This window comes from Poeciliopsis prolifica, unplaced genomic scaffold (genome assembly GCF_027474105.1).
Source record: "Poeciliopsis prolifica strain line A6 unplaced genomic scaffold, Auburn_PproV2 SCAFFOLD036, whole genome shotgun sequence".
Lineage (NCBI taxonomy): Eukaryota > Metazoa > Chordata > Actinopteri > Cyprinodontiformes > Poeciliidae > Poeciliopsis > Poeciliopsis prolifica.
In genome coordinates, this window is record NW_026562411.1 from 4472661 (window position 1) to 4492699 (window position 20039).

The 20039-nt window shown below is 35.4% G+C and overlaps 2 pseudogenes; one reads left to right on the top strand and one right to left on the bottom strand.

Annotated features, from left to right (window-relative positions):
• Window positions 1-94: 94 nt before the first annotated feature.
• On the top strand, window positions 95-5917 carry LOC129374422 (heat shock 70 kDa protein 12A-like; annotated as a pseudogene).
• Window positions 5918-9070: 3153 nt separating this feature from the next.
• Window positions 9071-19824, bottom strand: LOC129374463 (heat shock 70 kDa protein 12A-like; annotated as a pseudogene).
• Window positions 19825-20039: the final 215 nt, after the last annotated feature.

Consider the following 20039-nt stretch of genomic DNA (forward strand, 5'->3'; position numbering starts at 1 on the left):
GAAAGACGTTACATACAGAGACTGTGGGAGCTAAGAAGAGCTAATTAGCACAATGTTGATCACTGAAATTACTAGTGGGTAATTTATAGGAAACATGACAGTCAACAGCTGGTGAGAGAGATGTTGCAGGGATCTTTCTTTGTGGAAATTTCTATAAATACCTCTAAATTTGAATATGATGTGAAGTAGGATCTTTGAAGGATCCTATTTCAAAGATCCTACTCTTTATGATGTAAAGCACTTTGAACTGCATTGTGCTGAAATGTGTCATGCAAATACATTTTCTTCAACCAACTCAGTCTCTTATCTCTTACATTAGGTAAGCTTTAATAATGACTGGATGAGCGAGAACATAAACACTCTCTTTCAGTTTCAGATTGCAATGTGTTTGCTTTATGTATCACAAGTTTACCGAAACCTTAAACTGCATGTTTGACCAGAGACACAAGTTATCAGTTTTATACTTCCAGCAAAAGGCATTCCTGTCATCTAAAAAATCTTCCATTGTTGCCAGAAAATCTTTACTGCTCATCCACCAGTGGCAAAATTGTCATGTTCCGTGTTTTTCTGTTGTGTTTATTGTGTTTCTCTGTGTCCTGAGTCTCCTCGTTGTCCTGTCTTCCCCTTGATTGTTCCCAGGTGTGTCTTGTTGCCTTGATTGCCCTCAGTGTATTTAGTTCCTCCTGTGTCCTTTGTTCCTAATGTCACTTAGGAGAATTTAATGTTTCAACTAAATACACTGAGGGCAATCAAACCTTGTCAGTTGTTATCAGTGTTTGTTGTCATAGTTTTGTCTCCTGTTTGTGTTTTCCGCCTGCTAGACCAGTTGCTACCGGTGTGAGCCCTGGCTTCCGCTCAGCCGTGCTGCCTGGCCGTGGACTGTTTGTTGACTGTTTGTTCTGGACTGCTTTTTCTTAAAACCTACACTACTCACCTTACCTGGGCCTCCAGCCTTTGCCTCACCATCACATGACAAAAATGAATGTCATGGAAAACAATACTGGCTTAAACCAGAATGAGGAAACAAATAGGCTCTAAATCAGAACAGATATTTGTACCTACCATGTTGTATAAGATTTTTTCTGTAAGTAATGTGAAGAGCTGCTTTTGTACCATGATAAATGAAACTAACTGACATTTTGATGTGTAGTAATGTCACTTAGGAGAATTTAATGTTTCAATTGTTGATTTTTGCTATTTTTATGAAATAGCAAATAAACTTAATTGATAGATTTAATTGAACTGCAGAAATAAATGATCCCTGTCTCCCTGTTCAAACTGTATAACTGCAATTATCACAAGGTTAACTAAAAGGAAGCCATGAAAATTTTTTAAACTGAAACTAAATCATTTCTAAGAAATCCTCTTGTTTGTCATTAAACATTCTTGTCATGCCTTTAATGTTAGAATGCTGTATGGAAGTACATTCTCAGAATTACTTTTAATAAAGGATTCAGGGGTCACCAACCCGGTCGCCCTTCAGGGACCTTTTCAGCCGCGGAGCCACTTCTAAAAATAGCCATTATCATTAGGGAGCACTAACAAAAAATTATTTAATTAAATGTTTCTATATTGAAGCAATGACGTTTGTTTATATTTAGAGTTCAAAAGAGGGAAATGATAAAAACGTTTAAAATAAATTGCTTTACGTATAAAACTCTTTCCGGCTGTTAAAGTTCAGAAACTATCGGAGCGCAGCAGCGCCTGCAGCTGCCCTCTTCATACCTTGACATTTTCCTTTAAGTAAAGGAAGAAAAGAATAACTTCTGGATTTTTTATTATTTAACCCTATTTACTATTAACAAAATTGTGAAGAAAAAATAAATAAATTGTGCCAAAACATCTTATTCGTAGCGCAAATCTGGGAATCAACACCGTCCTCTTTCCTTGAACCCATGAGGAGGCTTCGCTTCCATGTCTTTATTATTTAGCATCGTCTGGAAAAAAAGTCCACTGCTCTTGGTTTAGGTTTGTGCTTGTGCTCTTGCAGGTCAGGTGCAGTAATAGTTTTGTGTCGGACCTTTTGTGTCGGACATCTGCTGGTGTCAGCCAGCGGGTGACCCGTCAGCTAATAAACCGGCGACCCGCCAGAACCGCGCAGACTGTCAGAAGCTCAGGCTGATCTTACAACAACGGGAGGTTCAAACCCAACTCGTTCATTTTTAGCTTATAGAAAAACGCAAAGCCGTGAAATAAACAAAAGTAAACTGACCAATAAGACCTTTGGCGTTCCCCACCTCAACCCTCACACTGACACAGCTGTGTGTATATGTTTTTACACAAAAGATATTTTATTTTCCACAATTTTGCTAATAGAACAGATGGTTAGATAATAAAACAATAACTTTTCTTTTTCATTTAAAGGAAAATTTTAAGGTCTCAATTCAATTAACTGCATTTATAAAGTTGGATACTATCAGGCCATTTTGTCATGTTTTTTTTTCTTCTTTGATTCAGTTGCTAGAAAAGCTGCAATTGGGTTCTGAAAATTCTTATTTATGTGTTCTGATTTCATATGTTTATTTAGAGTTAGTAAAAGTAATAATGTCTAAGTCTTTTGTTTATTGCTTTTGCTTATTTAAGTCACTTGTGGCCAGTTTAGAATCACAGAGAAAAACTCCAAAAGGGAATCAAACTTAAAACTCTGTGAGCTAAAAACTTCTGATCACATAATAGCAATTAACCATAGCTGCCATGGTAAATTATTACTGATAACTATTGTGAGTGGTCCTGACATTAATATGATCAGGCAGTATTATCATATATATAAAGACTGTATCAAACAAGTAGCCCTTCGTGTTGCTCTGTACCCGTGAAGTAGCTCCCAGTCTCAAAAAGGTTGGTGACCCCTGGATTAGAGGGTGTGACTCTCTAGATAATTAACCCTAACCCAATGAACATGTCAAAAAGTATTTGACATGTTTTTGGCTACATGTCAAATAGTAAAAAGTTCTGTATATTTAAAGTGTTTTTTTCTAGAATATATCTGGATCTGTATTTCTTTCCATTGAGATTTATTTGAAATTGACCAGATCTTTTATCTAATGGTGTTTCAGTCCAGAGGAAGAGGAATGTATTTTTCTGTGACTTCAATATGAAAAGATTTGAGTTTCAGGTAAGATAATTTAGGTAGATTATTACTGATAACTATTGTTTTGATGTTGCGAATCAAGCTAGTCAGGATTAACAAATCAAAGTGGCTCAAAATATTATTATGGATGTTTTTATAAAAGCCATTGTGTGCTTTGAAATAAAGATCTCTCTTGGTATAACTCTGATGACACACAATGAAAAAAAAAATACTGTAGTTACAGAACATAACTTTACTAAGTGAATGAATGAAACTGCAAGTTTGAGCCATGAACCCATAAAAGCTACAAAAGATGTGGAGATTGTTTTGTAAATAAATAAATGTTATGGCAAACTGGACAAATGAATTAACATTCAGCATTATAATGAATACTGACATTATTACCATGTGCAACACTGAAAAATCAATAAAATATAGCCAGAATGCATCACTCATGAAAACATTTGGCTTGGCAGCGTGAAATGAATTTAGATACATAATAAACACTCCATCTGGTGGCACATTAAAAGGTTGTTTTTATCTTTTTAGGAGTATTTGATCAATGAGATAAAATTTATTTATTTGAGTGAATAATAATAAATTAAGAATGAAATAAATTGATGTAATAGTATCAGAAAATAAAATTTTAAAAAATTTTCTTTTCAGTAATCATTTACAATTTCTAGTAAGTAATTAACTGACTGAATCACTTTCTCTGTGATGCCTGACCTCAGTCAGTTTCCTGTAGAAACTGAAATTCAATTAACTGCATTATAAAGTTGGATACTATCAGGCTATTTTGTCATGTTTTTTCTTCTTCTTTTGATTCAGTTGCTAGAAAAGCTGCAATTGGGTTCTGAAAATTCTTATTTATGTGTTCTGATTTCATATGTTTACTTAGAGTTAGTAAAAGTAATAATGTCTAAGTCTACTAAAATTAAAAATATATCAAGCTATGTTTACTGTTTGGTCAAATTGTTTTATGTTAATAGACAATCTTCAGAAACATGCCAAAAAAGAATAATAGATTAGTTTTCTCTGCTTTTTGTTATTAAACATGGCGTAGCTGTGATTAACATAACTGCTCTATGGTGAGTAGAATTGGAGTCAATCCACAAAGTCTTTAAAGGTTCCACCTGCTGCTGCTTTAGCACCATCTGCACGTTTAGTAAACACTAGCAAGTGTCTAATAGTCGCCATCTAGCGTCCAAAATGTATAACACATAAACACCTCTGGTGTCGTTTATCAAACCAAAAGTATTTTATTCCTGAAAGTTCGCAACAAATTCAGACAAAGATGAAATACACATAGACAAAAAATAATTTTAAAAATAATATCTATTATAGACCCGCCCCCCTTTAAATTCCTGAAAGATGATGCTCTGAAGACGATTCAACAAAGCACTGGAAGAATTCCGTTCACAGCCTCTGACTTCATCTGGGTTCTGACGGTTCCCGACTCCTGGAATCCTTCAATTAAACCCTTTATGAGAGAAGCTGCAACTCGGGTAACTTTATGTTAACAAGCTCAAGTGGCAATAAATAAACATACTTACACACTTTTAGATAATTTTTTTCTCTCTCAGGCAGGTATCGTAACAGATGGAAACAAAGATGACCTGGTACTCGCTCTTGAATCAGAAGCAGCTTTATCATATTGCATGAAGCTTTCAGCTGAAGGTTTCATTAAAGAAACTGGGAAAAAACTCCAGGATCTCCAATCTCCAGGAAAGCAACACATTGTAGTAGTTGCTGAAGGTAGTTTGTTTTTTGACAGTTTTTTTATTTTAAAACTTTTCCTTTTTTTACACCTAAATTTTTTTTTATTTGATTCAAATGAATTGGTTTGTTAAAACAAAAACCCTCCAGAGATGGAGGTCTAAACTTAATTCAGCTCTTTTTACTGACTATAGTTAAATATCTGCCAGTAAGTGATCCAAAATATGGGTGTGATGAAGAGATCAGATACCCTTCTCTTCATGTCAACTGCAGATCATTGACCTTCTCTTATACCTGAACTGATGTGATTTTTTTCTGTCTTAACTGAAAGTGTTGATCTTGTGTTGATCACTTTCTATGTATGTTACAGATGAAATCATTGACTTCGCTGTTTATGAAGTCCTAAAAGGAGGAAGACTGAAGGAGCTGTACAGATCCTCTGTGAATGATCTGGGAGAAAAAACTGTGGACAGAAAATGTAAAGAATTCCTCAGGGAAATATTCACAGATAAAGTCTGGGATGAATATGAAAGGGCATATCCCAGTGAGGTAAAGATTATATTGTATGACTTTTCCATGTTTGAACATGTGGATGACAATATTGAGATCAACTGTCCATTTAATCTGGGAATTTTAGCTCAGAAACACCAAGACATAGAAAAGTTCTTTGAAGGAGTACAAGGAGCCTCCTGGGATGAATGCTCAATCATAATATCTAAATGTAAACTGAGATCTTTTTTTGCTCAAAGTCTGCAGGGAATCACTCATAATGTCAGACAAATCTTCAACAAAAGTTTCAACATTGACTGCAATTCGTTAGTGGGGAAATATGCTGCGTGTGAACTTTTAAGGACACACATTACTGAGGAGTTTATAGATGTTTGTTAACTTTTTTGTCCATTTAGGCCTGAAGGTTCAGTACTGATGGGAGCTGTAGAGCTAGGAAAACAGCCCAGAGCGATACAATTTCAGAAAAGTGCCTTCACTTATGGAATTGGTGTCTCTGACAGGTTTGATGAATTAAGGCACATCAAAGAAAGGAAATTCACCAACAAAGATGGTGAATGGTGTGGAGGCCTTATATCTAAGATTAGATATCTTATATTTAAGATTATTTTTGAAGATTAATAAAGTTTCAAACATGCAGCTGAGTCTGTTCTTGCTTGTTTTCCAGATTATACAAAACAAAGCATCTTAGTTGATTAAAGCCGTTAGTGTTTTACACTAAAATTCAGTAGAAAAGCGTTAAAATGTTCCTGTTAGAAACTGGAACCTGCAGAAAGAAGAGACTTTTAGAGACTAAAGAAAACGATATCTATCATTTTGAGCATTCATGACTTATTTCATTTAGATTGTTTCAGCCATTGTGTTGTGTAATTCATACAACATTTTTTGTTAAGCTCCTTATTCATGCATTTATTTAATGACCAGAAACATGGGGATATTGATATATTAGACATTTCTTCATGCTGGCTCAATATTAAGAATTCGAACAAACAATACATAGTGACATTGTAAGGTGACAATACATGGCTGGAACAAGAGTAGAGGTTGTTACTCTTACAAACTTTGTTCCTATTTGTGGAGACTAAATCTTTAAAGTAAGAAACTTGGACAAACAGAATTCAACATGTATTGTAGCTTTGCATAGCAAAGTGGCTAAATTCTGACATCAGATCTCTACAGCCCAGAGGTATAAACATTATTATAATCTGCTGACAGGAAATGGTTCATCAGGTTTCATTAACAGACAGCACACTGTACTTTTGAAAGTCTATTAATCACTCAGTGGCTTTGCACCATAATACATAAAACATTTGCTGTAGTCAACCTTCAAAACCTCTCAGCTCTTCTGGTTCTGGTCTGCTCTGCATCCAGAATCAGAACCAAACAGGAAGAAGCAGCTTTCAGCATCTGTGCACCACAAATCTTGGAACAAACTTCCAGAAACTTGTAAAACAGCTGAAACATCGAGTTCCTTTGAATCCAGCCTAAAACCCCACTTGTTACACTTACCTTTGATTAATAACTAGAGCATAGTTTAAGATGTTTGATGTATATTTCATAATTATTCTTTCTCTTTCTTGTATTGAAATTTGATGAAAAGCAATGTATATTTGTTTCACAATTGTGTTTGTTTTTTATTGTGCAAAGCACTTCAACTCAACATTAATGATTGCTGTGTTACTGTCTTGAGGTCATCAAGCAAGTTTTTATTCAAAACTGTACAAACAAGCTTGGGCAGGTTTTCCTCATTCCCATATTTGTTATGTAACTACATAGCTGGAGATTCTGAATCTTAGTTTAGTTTTTTCTTGCTTTGTGTTTGTTCAATCTCTCAGTGAGGTTGGATGGGAAGTGCATGTGAAAAGCAGTCTTCAGCTCTTTCCACAGATTCTCGATTGTATTCAGGTCTGGACTTTGACTTGGCCATTCCAACACCTGAACACATTTATTTGTGAACCATTCCATTGTAGATTTTGCTTTATGTTTGGGATCATTATCTTGTTGGAAGATAAATCTCTGTCACAGACTCCAGCAGGTTTTCTTCCAGAATATCCTGTATTTGGCTCCAAGCATCTTCCCATCAGTTTTAACCATCTTCCCTGTCCCTGCTGAAGAAAAGCAGGCCCAAACCATGATGCTGCCACCACCATGTCTGACAGTGGGGATGGTGTGTTCAGTGTGATGAGCTGTGTTGCTTTTACTCCAAACATATTGTTTTGCATTGTGGCCAAAATGTTCGATTTTGGTTTCATCTGACCAGAGCCCCTTTTTCCATATGCTTGGTGTTTCTCCCAGGTAGCTTGTGGCAAATTTTAAACAAGACATTTTATGGATATCTTTGCGAAATGTGTTTCTTCTTGCCACTCTTCCATAAAGGCCAGATTTGTGGCGTGTACAACTGATTGTTGTCCTATAGACAGATTCTCCCACCTCAGATGTAGATCTCTACAGTTCATCCAAAGTGATCATGGGCCTCTTGGCTTCCTCTCTGATCAGTCTCCTTCTTCGAGATGAAAGTTTGGAGGGACAGCTGGGTCTTGGTAGATTTGGATCAACAGTCATTTAGGGCAACATGGGATCAGAGATCCTCACTGAACTTCTGGAGTGAGTTTGGTGCACTGAAAGTGAAGTGGCCAAATTATATTGTAAGCTCCAATTTGCAGTCTTTTATTTGTTAAAAAAGTTTAAAGTATCCAATCAGCTTTGTTCCTCCTCACAATTGTGTCCCAGTTGTTCACAAAATCCTAAAAAAATGTACATCTTTATGTTTGAAGCCTCAAAAGTGGCAAAAGGTTGAAAAGTTCAAAAGGGCAAATACTTTCACAAGGCACTCCCAAGTCTTGCATAGCTAAAGAGTTGATATGACTTCAAATAAATATTTAGAGCATCTGGAATTTAAGTAAAGTTGAAACGGTCAAAAAGATTTGATTAGATACTGGTAAGTATTTGTTTATATAATATATGCTATTACATATATCACACATTCAGTGTTTTTCCTAAACATAACCAGCTGGACATGTTCCTACACTGGGAACAATTCACCATAACTATACAGTTTGATTCTGCTTGTTCTGCTTGATATGCATATTCTATAACATCCAGAGAAACAATAGATTCTATCATGAAGAGTCGGTGTAAACCGAATGGATGGGAGGGAAACACCAAAGACTCCTGCCTGCATCCTGTTTGATGAACATGAAGAATTAATCAGCTTTGGTCATAAAGCAAATCATTATTTCTGTAAAAAATGACTCAAAAAGGCACAAAGGTCTTCTGTGATTACTTCCAGATGTTCCTCAGACACTCATTGAGAAAATAATTTTGGATGAGTAAATGTGTCAAGCCAATGTGTTTAGGTACAGTCAGAGTTTTGCCAAAGAGCAAAAGCCCCGGTAACCATCACTGTGACAGATGTTCAAGAAAGAGTCTCAGGTATGAAAAACTGGACAGCACCAGGGCCTGACATGATCCAAGCCTACTGGCTAAAGAAACTCACTGCTCTCCATGAGCGACTGGCAGCCCAAATGAACCAGCTGCTGCAATGTGGGACTCACCCTGAATGGTTAACTGAAGGGCGGACAATCCTAATCCAGAAGGATCCATCAAAGGGTCCGGTCCCACCCAACTACCGACCAATAACCTGCCTCTCCACAACCTGGAAGCTCAGGTCAGGCATCATAGCGGCCAAGATAAGCAAACACATGGATAAACACATGAGCATGGCACAGAAAGGTATCGGTGTAAATATAATATTTAAACACATGAACATTGAGGTTTAGATGTAGAGACACGATTAGTTTATTGGAAAACTTGCAGACATACAGTGATCAAAAGTCAGTATCACAGATGATTTTTACATTTATTTGTTTTAAAGTATAATTAATGTTACAATTCATTGTTTCTCTATTACACCGTTTTACAGTTTGTTCCCTGTTTGGACAAACAGCAGTGAATTACCATGAAAGCCACCAGATGTTCTTGTGACTTTATGAGGAGGTCAAAGCCTTTCACCGCCTCATAAAGTCGAGTTTGATAGATTTAGTTGAACCTGAATCGAGGTCTGTGGCCGTTGCTTTCATTTCTGTGAAGCCAAACTTGATATTCAGTTTGGATTCACGGTTCATGCCACGTTCAGTGTTTGGTGAGTCAAGTAAAAACCCACCAATTTTCTCTATTCCCTCCTCATCCACATACTTTGGACTTTCATGTTGTGTGTGATAAAAATTATAGCTCCTGGTTGTTTGATTTGCTTTTGATTTGCTTCCAGTCAACATCCTCTTCTTTTTCTATAAGTTTCATGAAAATATCGTCACACCACTCACCATCTTGGTTTGTGAACTTCTTGTCTGCCATGTGTTCTTGTCTGCCCATCAAAACTTTCTCTTCCTCTAAGCCCATAAGTGAAGGCACTTTTTCTGGATGTGATAATTGCTGGGTTTCTCCCAAACATCACAGCTCCTTTCAGGATCACTTCCTGTGGCCTAAATGGACACAGAACTTCACATTCATCAATGTACTCTTCAGTAATGTGTCTCTGTAGAATCTGGCTGTCAGCGTAACCCCCGACTAACAGAATGTACCCAATTCTGTAACCTCTTCTTAAAATATCGTCTAAACTCTTTACGATCCCCTGCAGACTCTCGTCAAAGAACGATCTTAGTTTTTCTTTGGAGATTCTGATCGATCCTTCATCCCAGGAAGCTCCTTGAACTCCTTCAAGGAACTTTTCAATATCCTTTTTATCCTGAGCCAATCTTGCCAAGTTAAGTGAGCAGGTGATTTCTACATCTTTATCCCCCTTTTTGAAAAGTGTGAAGTCATACATTATTTTCTGAACTTCACCAGGGTAATCTTGTTCATATTTGTCCCAGACTCCATCACAGAATATTTCTCTCAGGAACTGTTTAAATTTTCTGTCCACATTTTGTCCTCCCAGGTCGTTTCCAGAGGCCTTGTGCAGCTCCTTTAGGGCTCCTCCTTCCAGGACTTCATGAACAGTTATGTCAATGGTTCCACCTGCATTAAAACGGGGAAATTTTACAATTTTAATGTAAATTCTGTATTTATACAAACATTCAGTCATAAAACCAGAGGTAAGAGCATAACCTTCACAATTGACGACAATGTACTGAGTTCCTGGAGACTGGTCCAGGGTGTTTCTGCTGGTGTTCTGTGTGATGAAACCTTCAGCTGGAAGCTTTTGACACCAAGCTATAGCAGCTTCTGGTTCCAGTGCAAAGACCAGTTTATCTTCATTTCCCTCTGACACAATGCCTGCCTGCAATCAATAACATGACCGTCTCTTTTAGAATAAGCAAAGCCAAAATATTCAAATTCATATAATCAAATTTTGATTTTGTGTTGAATGAAATACTTTAATGTACCTGCATTGCAGCTTCTCTCATGAACTGTTTAGATGAAGGATCCCAGATGGCAGGAACCGTCAGGACCCAGGTGAAGCCAAAGGCTGTGAACTTTTTACCTTTTGCATTGGAGTTGATGGTTTCCAAAGCATCATCCTTCATGAATCTCAGAGATTCTGCAAAAACCTTCAGTGCCTTCATTGACTTCCCATTGGCTGCTTTGATCATCAGATCTCTGTTGATTTTCTACAGCATTGTGATTATAATGAGTGTTTGTGTTTCAAACTCAACATTTTTTAAGGTTATGAAAATAAAATGTTAATCCACTATAGTTATATATTCAGAGAATTAATGACAATATTCCCTGAATAATTTTATTTGAACTCATTTACCTCTAATGATTAGTTGAATTTTACTCACTTTGCCATAGAGCGCCATCTTGAAGCAGTCAAAGAACAACATGTCTCTCGCTTCTTGGCCCTTTTTTGAAAGGTAATCTTTCTTGGCTACGTAACCAAAGCTCACAAACTCTTGTTGTTTATCAAAAAGGATGCAGGTCGGAGTCTTCGGGATTTTCAGGCCAACTTCTTTACCCCAGACCTTCAAATGAGGATCAATTTCTTCGCCTCTGGAGGTTATACTGAAGGCATACCCGCTGTATGTAGTCCCAAAGTCTATAGCTATGATGAAAGAGTCTCCCATTGTAGTAACAGCTTCAGTTGGTTTTGTTGAGGGTCCAACTAAAACACTGAGAGGCAGATCCAGAGTAGAGGATGTGGTATCTAAATGTGAAGAGGTGAAGATAGAAACTCTACCCACCCTCAAATCCCCAGCATTGAGACATTTACTTTAAGACAAATGTGACTCCTGCACAGCACATTCACTTTAAGAAAAACAGGACAGTGAGAAGACTGAAAGGCAACGACAGGTAAAGTAATTAATGAACAATATAAGCAGCTGGTTCTGGCTGTGTAACGAGTCATTATTGCTGACTCGTTACAAAGTCAGCAATAGTGACAAAGGTATTTTTTTCACCTTTGTTGGATCAAGAAAATTTGTAGGTAAACAAATTGAGTTGAAAAAAATACATAGTTTTTTTTAACTCTACCTTTGATTAAGTTTCTCATGTTCATCTTCCTTTTTTGTCAGAGCAGATCTGTCGGTGAACAAAGACAGCAGAAAAAGTTAGCACTAAGTAAAACATTTGAGGGTGAGCAAGACACTGGATCTTCTGGATTAATCTTGTAGAATATTTTACAGATCATTTGCATTGCATGTTATTGATATACTACCACTACAATATATGGAAACACCATGTTATTAAACTTCTGGGCTCTTCAGGGTTTCCCAGCTACATAGACCATGTTGAAACAACAAGTAACTCAGATGCCCTGAACAAGCTGTTTACTTATGTTTACTCAGTGTGAAGGTCACTTTATCAACCACCTGAAGCTCCATTTGGGCTTTATTACCTTGATTGTTGAAGTTGTGCTTCCATCTCATGAACTCTGTAAAAGCAGTGGACATGTTCATCAGAACGTGATCAATAAGTTCACACAATGTTTCAAGAAAATAGGAAGAATAGACAAATGGAAAACAAACAACTGAACAAACACTGGCTGCAGTCTGATGAGACAATCAATCTCATTGATTATTTCTGCCGAATTAATCATGTGGATGTTCAATTTGCTATTGATCATCCACATTGTTTTGGCCACCTGATATCTGAGTCATTTGGCCTTCATTTATAGTTGATAGTAACTATAAAAGACATTGTTTTAACATTTAAAAAAGCAAATACTTACTTCATTTGATGTTTCTTTTGTTGAGCTTCTTCCTTCTTTTTGATCCTTACAAAAATTAAGTGTTTTTAGTTTCAACAAAGTAAAAAATGTTTTACTCTGGCTGGTTTTGAGTTAATTAAAGGGTGAATCATTTTTTTTTCATTTTAGTAAATGCCACATCTTTACAAATGATAGAATAAACGAGATACTGTGAGTAGAAAAGACCAGAGAATAAATATGATTAGTGATTCTTCCATTGCCATAAAATCAATGGGTCAAAATGATTTCAACACCATGGGTCCATTTTGTTTTATGACCCTTTCATGCTTGAATTTTGATCCTTTATGTCAGGATCTTTTTCCAAAGTGTTTTTGAATTTCTTAAGGCAACATTAAAATTTTTTTAATAAAGATTTTTAGTGGCTTTTAGATAGTCATTCACTGCTGCGACCGCTATGCATGAAAGGGATAGGCATTGACTCACTACGTCGTCCTAATATTACTTTGAGCCTCAATTTAATTTCAGTTTTGTTATGGGCTTCATGGTGGATATTTCAGTCCCTTGTCTGTGTAAATTTAACTTTTACTAAGTTATTGGAAACACAAGTAAGTTCAGGGTAAATCATTTAACTGCGTTTGTAAATCATTAATGTCAGCTATGATGTTTTATGAATAGTTATTAAAACTATTTTGGCAATGGAAGAGAAGTTTCCTTTGAAAATTTTAAAAGTTTCAGTTAACATTTTTAATTACATGACCTATCAGACTCCCAGAGTTTAGAAACTGTTTACTTATTGTTAAAAACTTGGAACAAGAAGTACTTATGTACTTAGACCTCAGTTTTCCTTTTGCTTTTCTTTAAGCACAGATATGTTGAGTGAAACACCCAGCAGAATGAAAACCAGCTCACAGTGAATGAATGAATGTTGAAAAATATTTACCATATCAGTTCAAGTTGTTCATCCTTCTCCTTTATTCTGTTTAAAACCAACACATATTTATCTTGATGTCTTACATCAGCTCACAGTCATTAACAAAAAAAAAAAAAAATTCATGTTTCAAATTGTTTACTGTGACATACATTCGTTTGAGATCTTCAATTTCCTTTTCCTTATGAGATGATCTGTAGAGCAAAATGAGCAACTTAATTAATACAAACATACTGGCTAAACAAACACTGGCCTAAATAAACCTTTTAAGTGTTTTTTCTACTGAATTTAAGTCAAATATTCACCTCAAGTGATGCTGCTTCTGTTCGTTAATTTCACATCTCTTCAACTATTCAAACAAGTAAATGATTTCATGAATTTTTGTTTACATTACTCTCTAAAGGAGTGATTTGAGTGTTTGCAGAAAATGAAAAAGCGGTCTGCTGAGGAGTAAAAAGGAGGGTACCATGAAGGAGGGTACCATGAACAAGTAGTTTCAAGCTCATTATCCAGAGGAACTGATTTCTTATCTTATGAAATATGCTTTTGAAGGTTGTATAATTAAGTTTTGTGCATTTGAGTGTGCATCTGTGCTCTTTTACCCCTACGTTTAGGGTTGCTCATTGTGTATGTAACAAGTAGGGTGTTCTGGATTTTAATAAAAGCAGGAAGGGGGCTCAGTTGCATCTTCAGAACATAGGCTCTAATCTGTAACTGAGATTCAGCTGTTCTCCCTCCAGGTAAAACTACAATTTTGACTCCTGTCTCTCTTTTTATGTCTGTGTTCAGGTATTTAGACCTAACATGTGTAAACTTTATAATTCTTAAATAACAATTCAATTTTATAGTAAATCCCCATAAATAATTAGCATCTTAGCAAATCAGATAAGAAACTGAGTTATTGTGTTTTCACAGTTAAGACCTTAAAACTGAATAACATCTGATTAGAGCTGAAATCAAGATTAGGTGAACAAAATATTATTTGTTTTTTTAAATCACTAAACTTATCTAATTGGCCAAATAACCCCCCCCCCACAATGTTTCACATTAAAACATTTAACCCTCTCAGGCTCAAATTACTTGCAAAGACAAGGAAAGTAGCATTAAGCTTTTGCAAATCTGCAACATCTGCCTGGAGAGGGTTAAATACCTTTCCTGTAAATCTTGAATTTTGACATCATTTTCTTTTAGAGCTGATCTAAGAAGTCAAACAACCAGAATGAAAACCAGCTCAAGAGAGACTAGGATAAAGAAATAGAAATATAATAATATAATAATATTTACCTTGTGTTTTGATGTTGCATTTCTTCATAATTTAAATCATATGTGTAAAAACAACAGATTCATGATTATCTTCATGTTTCCTGTCAGGTTTTACAGCCATCATAAGAAAACAGCGAGAATAAAAAATTTAGCACATTTGAAAAGTCAGATTATGAAATCCACTACAAAATATCTGACCACTCTGTTTTAAGATATATTATTTATTTTACTGTAATGATAACTTTTAATAAATACTAATCTGTAAGGATGTGAAGGAGAAGAGCTCCAGTTAGTTTTTGCTGTCTTCACTTTGAGACAGCAGCTTTGTTACCAGAGAAAGAAACAATCTATAGGATGAACAGACATGAATAAATTAATGATGCGGGAATCAAACTAGATGACCAGAGGAGGGATAAAATAATGCTCACACATTGTTTATATTTTGTTTTGTGTCAATATTGAAGGGAAATATTTTTGTTTTTTGTGATGTTTAAATCATGAAGTGAGTGATGGTGATGTTCCAGGTCACTTTTACCTGAAAAGGATGTTTTTATTTTTCATAGTAGATCATCCTGATTGGGAAAGTAAAGAGGGAGTTCAAGCTTGGAAAGATAAAAAAAATAACTAAAAAGTGCTTTAAGATTTCACGTATTCAGTTTTGAAATATCCCAACTGTGGACAATATCAGGAAAAACTCCTAGAACTCCAGGATGAAACGAGGCAAGAAACCTGCACTAGTTGAAGGAAAGGACATATCTAATGATTGCTTTAGCATGCTGTTCTTTATAAAAATATCTATATATTTTTAATTCTTCAAGACCACTTTTTTGACTAAATAAAGAAATGAGGCATAGAGAAACAACTCTAGAAATTTTGATTTATAAGGAAGCAGTTATTTACACAAATAACCATGTTTTTAGTTCATTTTTATTATTTATCTGTATTGTTATGATTGTCTTTCATGTTGTAACACTTCCTGTGGGTCAGAGAGAAACTAAATTTTCATTTTCTTCTGTTTTTGCATATTTGGCAGAATTAATAAATCTGGCTTGACCCATTCAAAGCTCCTCAGACCTCTATGTGTCAGTTAAGGTCAAAGGTCATAATCAACTCTAAGAGAGAGAAAATGGCCTCCAGTGGGGAGAGTTCCCCACTGCTGACCCAAAAGAACATAAAGAACCCGCTCAGATTGACCCAAAAAAACATTTCTGATGATCTTTCAGGGTTTTGGGAAATATTTTGTGGATTGCAGAGAAACAAGTGGAACATTTATGAATGTTTATAGGTTTTTACATCTGAACTAAATCTAATCAGAAACTGACCATCAGACCAGCAGACAAACAGTGTGATGGTGTGGGGCAGATTTGCTTCTTCAGAGCCTGAATGACTTTCTGTGACTGATGGAATCATAAATTCTGCTCTTCAGCAGATATTTCTGAAAAAGAATAGCCATCACTTCACGACCTATTGTGCAATATTTTCAAAATATTAAATGAATAATATGTTGTATTTACATATAATACAGTAGAAAACATATAGGGAAAAATATCACAGACTATATTCCAATATATTTTCAGTAATATATTGGTAAATATAATTTCCTTTCCAAAGTGTTACCAGAGATAAAAGAAGGTTTGAGCTTTAAGAAATTCTGACATCTAGTGAAGTGAAATCTGATATGAAAAAATAGGATTCTCAAAGAAACTTGAAGGTTATTTTAAGTAATATTTTACCTTTTTAATGAATGAGTCGTTCCACAGTTCAAATGTTGTTCATCACCCACAGCATTTATCTTCCGCTGGGCCTCCTGGTTCTGAACTGACTGCTGGCGTATTAAATCTTCCCGCTGGCGTATTGCCTCCTGTTGGCGTATTAAATCTTCCCGCTGACGTAATAAATCTTCCTTCTGGCGTAGCACCTCCTTTTGGCTTTGTATGAGCTTCTCATATAAATTTCTAAAACTCCTATGTTTAAAATTTGCAGTGAAAAACAGAATTCAGATTTTCAGAGGAAAAATTAGTCTGAATTTATATGAACTGTAATTCATATTAAGCTATTTCTAAAGTAATCTGTTAATCCTAAAATCAGAACAGGTTCAGGTTTCTATATATGTATAATATAGTGTAGGTTTCAGTGTCTGGTGGTAACTTACTCAGGGTGACTTTTAAAGTCATGGTCAGCGTCTTTAGACCTTTTGCTCCCAACAGTCACATCGCTAAACTCAGATGAAGAACATTCTGATCCTAGAGGGCTCCTAAATATGAAAGCATGTTATTTACATTCATATTGTTTTCTTATATGAAATGATTGGGTTTTTTTTTATTTAATTTTTTTATTATTATTTAAGCATTTAAAACAAGATGAGATCAAAACCTCTTTTACAAAGGAGACAGATGAAAAACAATCACAAAACAAACATTTGAAAGAAATAAAGTGCAATCAATTTGACAATAATTAGTTTCAAATGTGGAACTAATTATTACAGAAAAGATAAAAACAGAAATAGTTGTACATTTAAATCATGGGACAATTTGAAGCATTTTCATCTTCAGTTCTCACTTTCAGTTCCACAAAGAAAAGAGCATCAATAAGTAGGAACCAAGTCAATGAGACACTTTTAAACCAGGCTGATTTATCGGCCAGCCGATTTATTGATGCTAATTTCCTTATTTTCTAAAACTTCTATGTGCTTAAAATTTGCAGGAGATCGTTCATCGGCCAATACTCACATACTCACAAGGTAAATATATTATATATCTACCTTGGCAGAGGTCTAAAAATCAGCCACTGTCTTCTTCTGCTCTGCACTGAGAGCAGAAGAAGACAGTGATTGATAGAGAGGCCCAGCAGGTCGTGTCTGCATATTAGCGATTAATAATAGTCACCCTACTGTTATCAGCTCAGCTACTATCTTGCTATATGTAGCAACATTTCAGACAAAAAAATGGTATCGGCCAAAATTGGAATTGGCAGGTCAGGATTTTTAAAGATCAGTGCAGCTCTAATTTAAACTTTAAAATTACTTTAAAATTACAGAATCATCTGTATAAATATGGTAGAAAACATTTGACAAGTTTGTGATCAGATTGGAAATGTTGTTTATTATGACTGGTGTTAACTTACTCTCTGACTAGACGATCACCAGGAAGGTTCCAGCTGTTTTCTTTGTGTCTCATGAACCTGTTACTCTTGAACAAATTGCTGAGTTCAGATTTGGAAGAGTCTGATTCTTCTGAGAGCCTAAACATGGAAACAAGATGTTATTTACAGTCATTTTCTTTTCTTACATATATAGTTCAAAAACTATTTACAAAGAACTTGCTCTGTTAAAAAAATGTTCTGCATATTCTGCAATATATTTTTTTAAATATGGTGGTTGTGACCTCATAAAAAAAGCTTCTGCATATAGATCTGTAACCCTTAGATCTACCTGCAGGTCAGACAGAGAAAGACTGAGCTGACTGACCACATTTTTCTGAGAAACATCCATTTTCAATCAAAAAACGAGGCAGTCATTTGTAAACAGTCATTTGTTTCAAAAAAACAAATGACTTGTTTTTTTGAAACAAAACCAAACTTAAATTCACAAATATAAAGCAGAACAAGATAGAAGAGGAAGAAAATGATTAAGAGTTGATAAAGAAACTCTGTTAAACTCTGTTCTCTTACTCGTCATCATTTCACCATTTTGAAAGATTTTTTTAGATTTGTTAAATGTCATAGACTAGATCTATCCTGTCATTTAGTCTACTTTCAAAAAACACAAGTTTGTATTTGCTGCCATTTCACTAGAACCAATGTACCTACTCATCTACCTCATTTTTATACAAAATATATTTTTTTAACTTCTCAAGACCACTAAATAAAAAAATGAGGCATACAACTCCTGAAATTTTAATTTAATTTATAAATTAAAGCAGTTATAGACTATTTACACAAATAACCATGTTTTTAGTTCATTTTTATTATTCATCTGTATTGTTGTGATTGTCTTTCATTTTGAAAGACAATCACAAGAATATTTTGTTTCTCCCTGTAGAGAAACCAAATTTCTCCACAGAGAGAAGCTACATTTTCATTTTCTTCTGTTTTTGTATATTTGGCAGAATTAATAAATCTGGCTTGACCCAGGATGTACCAGAAGAGCCCAGAACAACATTCAAAGCTCTGCAGACTTCTCTGTGTCAGTTAAGGTCAAAGGTCATAATCAACTCTATGAGAGAGAAAATGGCCTCCAGTGGGGAGAGTTCCCCACTGCTGACCCAAAAGAACATAAAGACCTGACCCAGATTGACCCAAAAAACATTTCTGATGATCTTTCAGGGTTTTGGGAAATATTTTGTGGACTGAAGAGAAACAAGTGGAACATTTTAGGAATATTTATAGGTTTTTACATCTGAACTAAATCTAATCAGAAACTGACCATTGGACCAGCATTGGACCACAGTATGATGGTGTGGAGCTGCTTTGCTGCTTCAGAGCCTGAATGACTTTCTGTGACTGATGAAATCATTACTTTTGCTATTTAGCAGATATTTCTGAAAAAGAATAGCCATCACTTCATGACCGTCAGATCAAGGTCACTTGATTCTGCATAAAGACAACAATCCTAAACACTCCAAGTTTAGGCTCTAATCAGGGCATAAACGTTTATTTCTTTGAATCTCCACTCAACACATGTTGAATAAAACATTACAAACTGACTCAGTCACAGGATTTAGATCCAACTCACCTCTCAGCAGCTGACGGTCGGTCTGATCTAAAGTCAACCTCAAGATCCTTTGACTTGTTGCTCCGGAAGGACAGACTGCTGTAGCCAGATTCTGCATCAGATTCTGGTGTTGGTTTTGAATATTCCCTATGAGTAAAGATGTGATTTAGTGATTTCAGTGTTGAGTTCTGACAACACTAACATCCTGGACAGTTAGAGATGCTGATCTGACCTCTGATAGCTGAAGTTCATATCAGTTGGATGAACGGCAGCTTTTCTGCCTCTGCCCCTCTCCATGCTGCTCAGTTCACAACATCTGACCCACAAGTTCTACCTTCATCTGAGGAAGAAACATTCATTATTATCTAAATGTTTATCATTATTAACATTGGCACTGTGTTAACATCAGGTGATGATCTGATTGGTTTTTCTTTGCTTCATATCAGTTAAATATGTAAACAAGCAGCTGCACCTCTACTAATAGTCCACTAGATGGAGCCATGCGGCTGAACGCAACATCAGAAATCAATATTATACAAATTCTAAAAAACATGTAACATAAGTTTTGTTCAATAAACGAATTGAACCCGAACAAAGTTAGCCAATTTTTAAAAATGTTTCTAAAGCCATTTTAAGATGATCTAACATTGATTCAAATTAAATCTATTATCGTCTTTGAAGACATAAACAAAAA